Below are 13,055 nucleotides of genomic sequence, written 5' to 3'. Positions count from 1 at the left end.
TGTGCCAAACCAAAATAGTGCATTTTCTAGCTCGGGTTTACCCGAGTCCAGGCTGTGTTGGCGAATGAGATAGAAACAAGCAGTGGAGAAAGCCCGTGATTGAGAAGCCCTGGGGCAGATCAGTGGAGAGCAGAGGTCATTTGCATGGATGGCTCTAGAGACCAAGGAGACTGGTTCCAGCAGATGCCTGGCAGACAGGTCAGATGCCCCCAGATGTTTTGTGATGACACGCAATCCCCAGGATTTAGAAACAATCTTAAAAGAGATGAAGACATATCATTCTGCATTAAATGAGGTTAAGTCTCTGCCCCTCAGCAAACTGGGGCTCTGAATAGAATTAAGTTGCATTATAGGAAAATAATGCAGTGTGCCATGCTCACTTGAAGTTCTGGACGGAGATATATGCATCAATTAAACAAAAATGCAGGGGGCCTGGAAAGCAGAGAGATGAAGTCAGCAGACCTGCTGCAAACTCATTTGCTATTGTCGGACGTTGGTAGATGTTCCTCTCGGTCACTTCGTCTTCTCCACTTCTGAAGCCACTCCACTCTGTGTCTCACAGAAACTGGGCACAGACAGTGAGACACTCCAGATACAACATAAGTGTAAGGAAGAATATTCCAAAACATTGCTGCAGCTTGGCTTGACTCACTGAGCTATCAACCATGCAGCCTTCCTCCTATCACGAAAGGCAGAAAGCAGAGGGGTCCAGCCCACAACCCAAGGTAGAGCCACCTCTGGTGACCCCTAAACAGTGAGTGAGAAAGAAACATTGGTTATAAGACACAAAGGCTTTGGGTTATATGTCTCACAGTTTACTAATAACGGGCCATTATGCACGAAAAACTGTAGCTCTGGAAAGTTAGCAAGTATTTTGATGATGCCACACAATCTTACCTGAGTATGTGCATAAAAGCAGTTATGATGGGCAAGGTGACTCCGCTGGTAAAAAGCACTTGCTGGGGAGCCTGTTAATCTGAGTTTGATCCCTGGAACCCAAATGGTGGAGAGAGAGAACCAGTTGCCATGAATTGTTCTCTGACCTTTACACACATGTAATGTGTGTGCGCGAATGCACGAACACACACACACACAATGAAAAGTTTAAATTAATTTACAAACTAAAAAATAGTCAGGTCTGGATTCCTTCTCTGCCATTCTGATGGCAGTAACTCTACACAGTTTTTCTGTCTTCTTTGGAGAAACAAACCCTCACGCTCTTGGAGATCTGGTCTCTATTTCCCCAAGTAAACAATGTATTTTTAATGCAAACCATAGTCACAGCCCCCATGGCCACAACAGTTAGTCCAAGGATGCTTCTATGTCCTGAGGAGAACAAATCAGAGCCTTTCCTGTGGATTTGTGTTATTAGGGCTGTTGTGAGCCATGCTCCCTCCTTCTGTGTGGACAGTGGATATTGACAAAAAGAGAGAATGAAAAAACCGGAGGAACAAGGTATGAAACGAGGACCAGAAATTTCTGGAGTGGTTGCTCTCCTGTTCCTAACTCACGCCTAACCTTCCCAGCTGTGTTCATCTCCAAATTCCCATTGTGTCTACACATTTCCTCTTGATTCTTGACATCTAGTTTCTTGAAGAATAGCCTTTAGTGTCTCCTTCTCCAGCATCCTGGGAGAAGCAAGCCAAGAAAATTATAGAGCTGGGCCCTCCCAGAATCTGCTAACTTTGACTGTGGGACCATGAAAGGCAGCCTGTTTTCTGGTCAAACTAGGTTTAAACCCCGGAGACCCAGCAGATACATCTGCAAGGGAAAGAAGGAAGTTTGCCAAGCTCCCAGACACTAGGCTCCTAACACCAGGCCTCAAATCCATAATTCTGTGGCCATCGGTCATGTTGGGCAACACCCCATCCCCTGGTATTCTGTCTGAACTCCACCCCCCACCCTACCCCCAGTTACCTGGCAACAGCCAGGTAGGCCTTGCTCACTATAAAAGGTGGGTGCTGTTTGCCCCCTCCTCCCTCTCTTCATCTTACTTTTTTGCTCTGCCCTCTGTCTCTTGCCCTCTTGCTCCCCCTCTCTCCACACGGCCATGGCTGTCCTCTACTTCTCTACTCTCTCCCTCTCTCTGCCTTTCTCTGCCTCTACTTTCCTCTTAGCTCCCCTTCCCGCCATAACAATAAATACCTTAAAACCATGGACTGCCTCTTCTCATCAGGATCCACCAAGCTGGAGCAATGGAACAGGTCTTCCTCTAAAGAGCTGCATCTAATCTCCAGCAGGAGGCCTCCCTGGGTTTCCAGACACTGGTCTCCACCAAGCCAAGCTGCTGGAGCAAGCCAGAGACACTCTCCTTTGTGCAGGAACCAATCAGAGCTCTCTCCTCCCCTCCTTTTCCCTTTGCCCTGGGCCAGGGTCATCCTGATGGCCAAGACTCCACTCTCAGCTCTTCTTCAGCATCCAGCAGCACCTGTGGTGTCCAAGAGTTTGAGAACCTGTCGTCCTCTGCCTACTTGCAGGCCTGAGGACCCCAGAGCTTGCTCTTCTGCAGCACCCAGCTGTGTCTGTGGTGCCTGAGAGTTGGAGCCCGACTGAGGGGACTCAGACTGTGCTTCCCCACTCCCCGAGCGGGGTCCTACGGCTCCTCACAGCCTCACGCCCGCCTGGCAGCTGAGTGACGTTGAAGAGAACTCTTGCAGTTTGCAAAGAGGGCAAGAGCCAGGGCCAACGGTGTAAACCCCCATGAAAGACTTCATTTGACAGGAAAATGCTGGGAAGACAGAAGAGTGTGTGGGCCAGTGAGATGGCTCAGCAGGTAAAGGTGCTTGCCTCCAAGTCTAACAACCTGAGTTCAATCCCCGAGACCTCTGTGATGGAAGGCGAGAACCAACTCCTACAAACAGTCCCTTGGCCTCCACGTATGCACCGTGGAATGCACACAACTAAATGTATAGATGTATTGATTTTTAAGAAAATATCTAGAAAGAGAACACCCTTATAGTGCCCTACTCAACAGGACTGCCTAGGGACAAGCATCCTGGGGCTCAGGAGTGCAAACACATCAATGCTGCCATAGCCACAGTACTGGGATATCGTTTGCCTCTCGGGCTGCCAGAAAAACTCGGTGTCACCCATGTGAGGCTAGTTTTATAGGCATACTGAATTAACAAGTTACAGAATCATGGTGGTCTATGCCAAGGGTTCAGAGGAAAGCCTTGGAGGCCAACAGAGTCAAATGCTGTGTGTGAAGCTGTGAAGCTGAAGCCCAAGTCACAGTGGAAATCCCAGGATGCTGGAGATGCCAGGAGCAGGAGACATCGGCCAAAGAAAGCTGCAGATTCCCAGGAGCCGGCTCGAGAGCGGGGTGGGACAACCTACGCTGTAGTGATAGGGGGTTAGAGTGGCTACCCAAGCACCTTGGAGGTCATAGCATGCCACCATGTGTCCCAGGGTCACCAAACTTGGAGCTGCAGGGTTTGATGTTTGCCCTGCTGAGTTTGGGTCTTGATTGGGTCCCATCTTTCTTTATCATCTTCCCTCTCCTTTTAGAATGGCCATGTTTACTCTGACCATTATTGTTATGGTTTGTATATGCTTGGCCCACAGAGTGGCACTATTAGAAGGTGTGGCCCTGTTGGAGTAGGTGTGTCACTTGGGTGTGGGCTTTAAGACCCTCATCCTAGCTGCCTGGAAATCAGTCTTCTGCTAGCAGATTTCAGATGAAGATGTAGAACTCTCAGCTCCTCCTGCACCATGCCTGCCTGGATGCTGCCGTGTTCCCACCTTGATAATAATGGACTGAACCTCTGAACCTGTAAGCCAGCCGCAATTAGATGTTAATTTGAGACAACATTTGAGAATTGCCTTGGTTGTGGTGTCTGTTCACAACAGTAAAATCCTAACTAAGACAATTACATATTGGAAATACAAAATTTTGCCTTTTATTTTATAAGGACTCATAGCCATTTTTCTTGACGATCAGAAGAGACTTTGGGCTTAAGAACATTGTTGGGGCTAGCCAGAAAGTTCAGGGCTCCTCCTGTCTCCACCTCCCTGGAATGGGATTACAGGTGTATACACAACTGTGCCTGGCTTTTTAAAGTGGTGTCTGGAGTCTTCGTGCTTATGCAGCAAGCACTTTACCAACTGGACTGTCTCCTGGTCCTTCCAACTTGTTTTACATTGAAAAATGTAAAATTCAGAAGAGTCTTGAGAATAACCAACAACAACTATATTCTCTTAATTTGCCAAACAATTTTATTGATTGGAATCTCTTGCTTCATCGGGCTGGGATAACAAAAGTGAAAAAGACAAAGCAAATGTCCTAGTGGAGGTCAAGGTCTCATCCAGGAGCTCCAAAAACTCAAGGGCGGACCTTGCGACAGACATCCTTAAGGACCCTCAAGGAATCTGACTTGGTGGAGCTTGAAGAAATGAACTGCTAATGAACCCAGCAAGTGGCTGGCTTGAGCCTGCTGATCTAGCAAAAAGGAGAACAACAATACGGGCTGAGTATATATAGAAATAGGCTGGAGAGATGGCATGGGTAATGTGCCTTCTATCTAAGCATCACGGACCTGAGCTTGGATCCCCAGCATCTACATAAAAGCCAAGTGCAGCAGTGTGCACTGCAATCCCAGAACCATTGGGTGTCAACAAGTGGTTGCCAGGAGACGGCTGGCTAGCTAACCTTGCCGAAACAGCAAGCTCTGGGTTCTGTGGGAGACCCTAACTTAAAACATAAAGCAAAGAATATTAGAAGAGACATCAAACCCCAACCTCCCATCTCCACATGAGTGTATCCTTGCATGCGTGTGCACACCCATACTCACACACTGCACACACACAAACACACACACACACACGCCCATGCACCACACGCATGTGCTAAGTAATATAAATATTAAAATGATTGGAAGTTTTAGGTGTGTCGTCTGAAGGAGAGCTAGCTGCAGGGGCGTGGTGGCTCTTCTTGGGTATGGCTCATCTCGCTTCCGTTTGGCCCCTTTCATTCCCTCCTCCTGCCAGCAGAAGTGTAATGGTGGGTATGCACTGGCTATATAGTTTGCCAAAGATATTGGACGTCTCTAAACCCAAATCAAGAGACATTCTCACTTGTAGAAAGGAGTTAATATTCTCTCTATCCATTTCACAGGGTCCTAGGAAGAATCAAAAAGAGAGAAAGCTTGTGAACATCCTTTGTTGTCTGACAGGCAGTTTATCCACACGTGGTAGTCATTATCACCCCTAGGCACGCCACCCATTTTCACATTCACGCCATCCGCACACGTCTGGATGGGACTCCCTCCAGCAGCTTCACAGAACGTGTGAAAAAGCATGTAATACAGGCAAAATTTTATTAACCTCGCTGTGGATGGCACCGTCAACTAATCAGCAAGCCATAAACTTTTATGGGCTAATTAATTGATAGATTTTTTTTCCCAATTAAATTAATCTTTCAGAAGATGAAGTTGTTTGGCATATTTCTGGTCTTTGACCATTTCTCCTACAAAATATATGATCTTACAATACCAAGGATGTATTGATTCTTTCTCACAGAAGATATAAAACAGTTCTGAGTAGCCCAATGTGAGGTGAGACATTTCCTTATTTCATGCACTGAAGAGCCAGGGCTTCGTGGAAATCACTTGATTTGTGCATCAGTTTTGTTTCCTTGGTTGCTCAACTTCCTTCTCTCTACACAGAATAATCAGATTTAATAGATGTTCTGAAGATGGGTGGTGGGTAGGTAAGACTCTTCCCCAAGATAGCTTCTTCTCCATCCTTGCCACAGGGCATCTCAGAGTGAACCTGTCACCCAGGAAGCTCGCATGGGATGTGTGACTGCGAGGCCTGACTTCTGTTGTTCCTTGTTAAGTGTCCTCAGAAGGGAGACTCACACTGGAAGCCTGCTGTGTGTAATTAAGAGATAATTGTACTGCCTCTGCATTGCCACCTCCTATACCATTAGCTTATTTGCAAGTGGTGTGTAAATGTGGTTAGGATGACAATTTCAAAAATGAATAAAGAATATGTCTTGAAGGATAAAACGTGATAATTTGAGAAACTGCTCTCCCTTGTTTTGTTGAGATATGCTACCTCTGCACACCAGGGCTTCAGAACAAAGCTGGGTATTTGTAAATGAAGCCAGCTTGCTTTGATCTCCGAGAGTAATCATGCATTTTGGCCTCCTGTGTACAGCCTAGAAAATTTTAACTTTTGAGACGGCAACTTTTCTTCCTAAGAGATATATGACACAATCTTCGTGTGATTAAATGGATTCCAGGACAGTGAGGGATAGTTCCCAGCGAATTTTGGAGCAAGTCTGTTTATTTCCCTAACATCGGCTTGATGAAGAAACTGCCTGGTGCTAACTGCTTGACGCTTCACTATATCCCACAGCAAGGCCGCTGGAAGTGAGTTAAAGAGAACAAAAGAATTTTGCAACAATGTATACAGAAAGCACTATTCATCTGGTCAGACCCTGGCTGCACGAGGAGTCAAGGGATAAAGGGCAAGTGTTAAAGCAAAGGAATTCATGCTAGAGATGTTTTGTCGCCATTTCCTCCACTGAGCAGCATGAAGCCGCTGTTTAGATTGGACTCTTCCCAAGGAGGCCCGCTAAGGTCTTTAGCCATTGGCAAATGGTAACACTGAGCTGTGTGGATGAATGCATTATATACTCCCAATGGGCGTGTGGCCAAACTGTGTCATTGTACAACACAGGTGAGTGTGTGTGTGTGAGAGAGAGACAGAGAGAGACAGAGAGAGACAGAGAGAGACAGAGAGACAAACAGAAAATGTCGCACTGGGCATTATGAAGTATGAATATAAGTCCGGGTGTAACCGGGTGTATCTGTGCCATGTGTGTGGACAGGGTAACCTCAAGGGTCTGTCATCATCCTCTACATTGAGACACAGGGCCTTGTGCTGTTTGCCACTGCATACACCAAGCTAGCTAGCTTACCAGCCTCTAAGACTCCTCTTCCCCCATCTCCCCATAAGAGCCCTGGAATTACAGATGTGCACTTCTGCCTCTGGCTTTTTATGTAGATTGTACAGACATGGGTCCTCAGGCTTCCAGAGCAAGCCCTATACCCACCAAGCTACCTTCCCAGTCACTTACCCCCAAATAAGTGCTTGCTGCACAGGCATAAGGATCCGAGTTCAAATTCCCAGAACCAACAAAAACAAACGAAAACCAGATGAGGCTGTGGACCCATAATCCAAGTTCTGGAACACAGAGCTAGGAGGATCTGAGGAGTTTGCTGGACAGTCAGCTGTCAAGCTGTGAGCATCAGGATCGGTGGAAGACTTCATCTGACAAAAATAGTGGGCAAGACACCCCGTGTCAACCTCTGGCCTCTACATGCACACACGCTGGTGTGTATACTGCATGCATGTTGCACATGCACTTCCATACACGGAAGGTACGCGGTCTTTGCTCCTTGGCAATTATTATGTCTCTCTGTTTCGGCAGTATACCGTAAGTAGTGTGAACTTAGACTTGCCGGCATTATCAAATATTCCGAGCCTTTTTTCCAGCACGTGTAGATGATTGTGTTCGAAGAGCTGTTTAGAAACGGTCAGTTCTCACAGCTTATCATCTGAAGACGAAGATAGTCCAGATGATCCTCTCCCGAACTTCCGACTAGCATGAGCTTATTCATTCTTTTCGTTCTGCACTGATTACCTCCCATTGTCCTACAGGAGATCTCTCCACAACTTGTCCCTTATGAGAATTTGAGTGCAATTATTTTATTTGGAAGACAATCTAGGCAGAAGTAATGAGAGAGAGAGAGATAGAGAGAGAGAGAGAGGAGGGAAGAACAGGAGAGGAAAAAGAGGTGTTAATTAGCAAGGCTTCCTCTGTGGACCTGCTGTAGACCGGAGAGTGGAGCACATCTCCTGGGTGCCAGAAACTGTGGGCGTTTATTCTTCACTTCCTGCCTGGGGTGTTAAATCCCAGGAATGAGGGCAGCTTTGTCACATAGGCCCAGCATAAGCACACTCCCAGGCAGTCTTCACAGTGGAGGAAGAAAATCACAGATTCTGCCGAGGTGCCAGGGGCCACCTGGGATGAATGATGCGGGGGAGGGGCAAGGGGGCTTTCGTGGCATCTGCTACTCCACTTGGATGAAAAGGGAGCCCTGGCCTAAAGCCATCCTTGCAATACTTAGGATTCAAACCATTTTTACCACTGTCTTAAGACAACCGTATACTTCCCTGTACTAAAAAATTATGTACTGCCTAATTTAGTCTGAATAACCCATCCTGATTTTAAATAGCCTAGAAATTAGCACCCATGTCTGGATCACAAATGTGATACACTTTTTTTTTAAATTTTTTCCCTTGTCATCTTTTTTTTTTCTTATAGGGCAATGAGTACCTAAGAAAAGAAATTATCCATCTTATATAAGAGGAAAATTGCCTCCAAGATTCAAAGTGAAATCTATGCTAACCAAAATATTATACACATTAATGTCACCAAGCCCCCATAGAGTCTGTTCCTGAGGTCCCATCCATACCAAGCAAGTTGAGATGGATTCGATTTAACAAGATTGTGTTCTGCAGCAACTATGTTTCATCTTTCCCAGTTGGACCACCTCTGGGAGCAGAGGACTTGAGACGTGCATGTCACGTCTCTAGCCCACAGATGGCAGCCTAATAGAGGAGCTCGCTTAGTTCTCCTGCAAGTTCAAATCCCCAGACCCAACAAGGGACCACCGGTCCCACACTTACCCTCAGGACTCCCATTTCCTTCCCAAAGAAGTCAAAGTCTCCTGTGAGAGAAGGCACACAGCCATGTGCCATCTCATTCTGTCCCTGATGCGAACTGTGAGAGCTAGAACACACCTGGGCTCTACAGTGACAGCTGGAAGTGTCAGGACCTTGTTTAAACTCTAAAAGGAGACAGCTGAGGGAGACTCCTCAGCTGAGTTTGACCCCCAGGACCCACATAAAACTCTTGGGCGTGGTGTTAGGTGCCTGCATCCCAGCATCAGGGAGGTAAAGCCACACAGATTCCTGGGTTTCCTGGCCAACCAGCCTAGCCTATTCCTCAAGCTCCAGGCCAGGGAGAGATCCTGTCTCTAAGCACAAGGTGGATGGTGACTGAGGATCGACACCCAAAGTTGTCCTCTGCCGGGTCCATCCAAACACACAGATGTGAAGCTTGACTTTGTGACAGTCTCAGGGAGACAAGCCACTCTCATCATAAATCCAAAGACTTGCTGAATGTCTGGACAGTTGCTGAATCTGACCTTGTGTTTAAGAGTCTCTGAGGTACCCCTTGGAATAATTGCCTGAAGATGGTAACAGCCGTTTATAATGCCTTTGGGGGGCTTGAGTGGCATCCTAGAGCTGGGCTAAGGAAACTTAACTAAGAAGTGTAGATGAGACAAATTTCTCCGCCCCCCTGGACTTTGTCTTCCTAGCATCTGCAGCATACAGCCTTGGGGTGCTGCTGGTCAGTATTGAATCTGGGCGGGTCCTTGGCTGTGGCTATCATGCTGTTGAGATAGTGAGTTGATGCTAATCTTAAGGACCCTAGCCTGGACTTTGACCTGGGCAGCAGCCCCCAGTCTTGAGAGGCGCTGGAAGGAAAGGAGCGCCTTGAGCATCCATCAATACACTGGTCGTGTGTTACTGTGACACAATCTCGGCTCACACAGCTCAGGGGCAGCTGTTGTCTCTAGACATTCCACTCCTACCTCTTCCCTTTATTGAGGTAAACAGACACAGAAAGGCAGGGTGGCTTAAGAAGCAGAAGCTGATAGAAAGTCCTAAGATCTGTATCTTGTGTTTCAGAGGAAAGACCTAGAAAATGGAAAGAACTGGGCAAATGGATACTATTAGCAAAGCTACTTCAAAGAAATGTTAAATTCTGTCCTGCTGACCAATTATTTGGAACACTTGTAAATGAAACCTATTACTGTGGTTCTCAGATCAACACAAAGAAATCCATTAGGCCTCAGTTGCCAGGGACACAGTTAATGTCATAAAAGTCACCACTGAGAAAGGGGGGTGGGGTGAGAAAGAGGAGGGTGAGGAGGAGGGTAGCGGCCAAGCTATCTTCATACAGGGGTCTCTGAAAGGCACAGAAATTTCAAGAAGCCCTCAGGAAAGACCGGGCAATAGATTTAGACTGGGCAGGACTGAGAATGCCAGCCTCTGGATTTCACTAGAGAGGTCATAAAATAGACTAAAAAATTCTATTAATCCAAAAAGGAGCTCTACAGAGTGCCCGCAGTTCCTGTCCTTTAGAATGAAAGGAAACAGGGCACAAAGACGCCTAATATAGCCCCATAGGAGAGAGCAGGGTAGACTGGCTGTATCCTCAGCCACAGTGCGGAGAACAGAACTTGATGTCTTAGTTTCACTGTGGTGATTCCGGTCTCTTGTTGATCACGGCTGATTCTTCAGCTCCAGCTGACCAGAACCACAAAGTCTTCACACAAATGGCCTGGCAGAGCCTTTGCCTCCCTCTGAAACTTCTAAAGCCAGGCCTCCATCGTCTGCCCTGCTCTCAGCTCTCTGATCGTCCAAGCTCCTACAGTACAGCCCACCAAGCTCTCAACACCCACTGGCTTTTCCAGTCCAAGGTTCCAAAGTCCTTCCACAATCCTCTCCAAAGCACGGTCAGGTCTGTCACAGCAACACCTCACTCTCCTGGGGCCAGCTTCTGTCTGGTTAGGGTTTCTGTTGCTATATGAAGCACCACAACCAAAAATAGTTGAGGAGGAGAGGGTTTGCTTGACTTACACTGTCACATCGTAGTCCATCATCGAAGAAGTCTGGACAGGAACTCCAACACCGCAGGAACCTGGAGGCAGGAGCTGATGCAGATGGAGGGATGTTGCTTGCTGGCTTGTTCCCTGTGGTTTGCTCAACCTGCTTTCTTATAGAACCCTTGACCACCAGCCCTGGGGTGGCCCCGCCCACAATAGGCTGGGCCTCTCACATCAATCACCAATTATATATTTAATGTTAAAGCTCATTTTCAGGTATGTTGGCACATTTAAATTAGATTCTATATTATTTGGTGAGGTTCTCGTGTTGAAATGTAGTAGAGTCCATTTATGGGAGTGCTGGGTGTGCCAGATGCTATTCAAGTTGGTCCAGATGCTGGCTTGCTGTTTCCAGGTCCATCCAGCTGAAGGAGATGAGGGGTAGTGAGCTTCTTCTATTTCAAATGAACACTCCCTATCCCAGAGAGGGTAGCAAGTTCTGGGTGAGAGCAAATGTAGTCCCTCCACATTGGGAAACAACAAACAATAGCATATTAGACAAAATCTCTATTCTTAGTCTTAGTTTTACCTCCTTAAAAATTTTAATGTGCCTAGTATTGGTGGCATGTGCCTTTCTTACCAGTACTTGGGAGGCAGAAGCAAGTGGATCTCTCTGAGTTTAAGGCCAGCCTGGGCTACAAAGGGAATTTCAGGACCCAGGGCTGTCACACAGAGAAGCCCTATCTCAAAAAACAAAACAAAGAAGAAGACCAAAAAAAAAAAATTCTATTATTTGTTTTGTTTTGTGTGCACAAGGGCACCACAGGTTAAATATGTAGATCAGAGGGCAACCTTGAAGAGTGGGTTCTCTCCTTCTCCCAAATGGGTTCTGGGAATCAAGCTCAGGGCTTCCAGCTTGGTGGCAGGGTCTTCTACCCATGGAGGCATCTCACCAGCCCTTGGCCTTTCTCTCTTGATTGGTGAAAATAAAAGTCTGTGTCTTAGAATGTTGTATCATGTGCATGGTCCTGAAGAGACATTACAGATATTGAATTTGCATTTAACCTCCCAAATACATTTCTGCTTTCCATTTTATAACAAGCACACACACACACACACACACACACACACACACACACACACACTCATACAAACATGCACATATATGTGCACACATTCTATTGGCCAGTAAAGACGCCCCACCCAAGCTAAACCACTTTCAAGGACTTACCACTTTTGAGTCCTGCTCCTGTAGTGGTTTGAGACTTGTATTGCTCCTGCCTCCTGCCTCCTGCCTCCTGCCTTTGTGACCCAGGGTTCCTCTGTCCAAATTTTACAACTGAAATGATATTTTTTTGCTGTTGGGAAACAGTTTTTCTCAGGGAATAGCTAAGTGGTTCTATAACAATCACAATGAGATTTTCTGAGGGTGCTGGAGACATGGCACTGTGGTTAAGATCACTAGCTGCTCTCTCTCACAGAAGACCCAAAGGCTTGTTCCCAGCACTCATGGCTGGTGGCTCATAACCACCTCCAACTCCAGCTCCAGGAGGTTGGAATGCCACCACAAGCACCTACACTCACATGTACATACTTACTCACACATACTCATAATAAAAAATAAATGATGAAACATTAAAAGATAGTGTTCATGGATATTAAGCAGAGTATTAGGCTCTATTTGAGAAAACACATGCAGTTCTGATACAGACGTGATGATAATGATGCTGGTGTTGTTGATGATGATGATGACTACGAAAACAACCACAATGACCACGACAACGATGACGACGACGACTACAACAGCAGCAGCAGTGGCGGTGGCTGCTTTAAACAGATAACATAGAGGCACCGGGATTTTAAGTAACTGCTCCCAGGTAAGTAAGAGGCAGAAAGGCTGAAGACACAAATGCACAAGGTCTGGTTTTCACAGCATGCACCGAGGCACTGCCTAGCTTCTGGAGATAAGCAAAATCCTTAGCTGTTGATGCTTTAAGAATTTGTCTCTTATTATTTTTAATTATGTGTAGGTGTCTATGTCTGCACGCATACACACAGCACCTGTAGAAGCCAGGGAATTGGAGTCCTTGTGGCAGGAGTTCCAGGGGATCGTAAGTCGCCCAATCTGTACCCTGAGAACTGAACTTCGGGGAGCAGTAAGTGCTTTAAAGCAGGGCCAGAGGGACAGTTCATTGGTTAAGAATCAAAAACCCTCTCCTGGATTCTGAAGGCACCATGCACGCACTAGATACATAGACTTACACGCAGCTAAATCATGCACATACATGGAATAAAGCTAAAATCAGTTAATTAATACAACGGAGCTTCTTTACTCGCTCTTCACTGATCACTACAACAGCCAAAAGA

General features: G+C 46.5%; 1 long non-coding RNA gene across 1 annotated transcript; it reads right to left on the bottom strand.

The window, feature by feature from the left end:
- Positions 1 to 5,070: 5,070 nt before the first annotated feature.
- On the bottom strand, positions 5,071 to 10,834 carry 4930428G15Rik (RIKEN cDNA 4930428G15 gene). Its single transcript, NR_040730.1, has 3 exons — positions 10,723 to 10,834; positions 7,085 to 7,732; positions 5,071 to 5,117 (listed from the first exon to the last, which is right to left on the bottom strand). It is a non-coding gene; the product is annotated as an RIKEN cDNA 4930428G15 gene (long non-coding RNA).
- Between the last annotated feature and the right edge of the window lie 2,221 nt (positions 10,835 to 13,055).

This window comes from Mus musculus, chromosome 9 (assembly GCF_000001635.26).
Source record: "Mus musculus strain C57BL/6J chromosome 9, GRCm38.p6 C57BL/6J".
Classification (NCBI taxonomy): Eukaryota; Metazoa; Chordata; class Mammalia; order Rodentia; family Muridae; genus Mus; species Mus musculus.
Note: the sequence above shows the minus strand (reverse complement) of the source record. Positions and strands in the feature narration are given on the sequence as shown.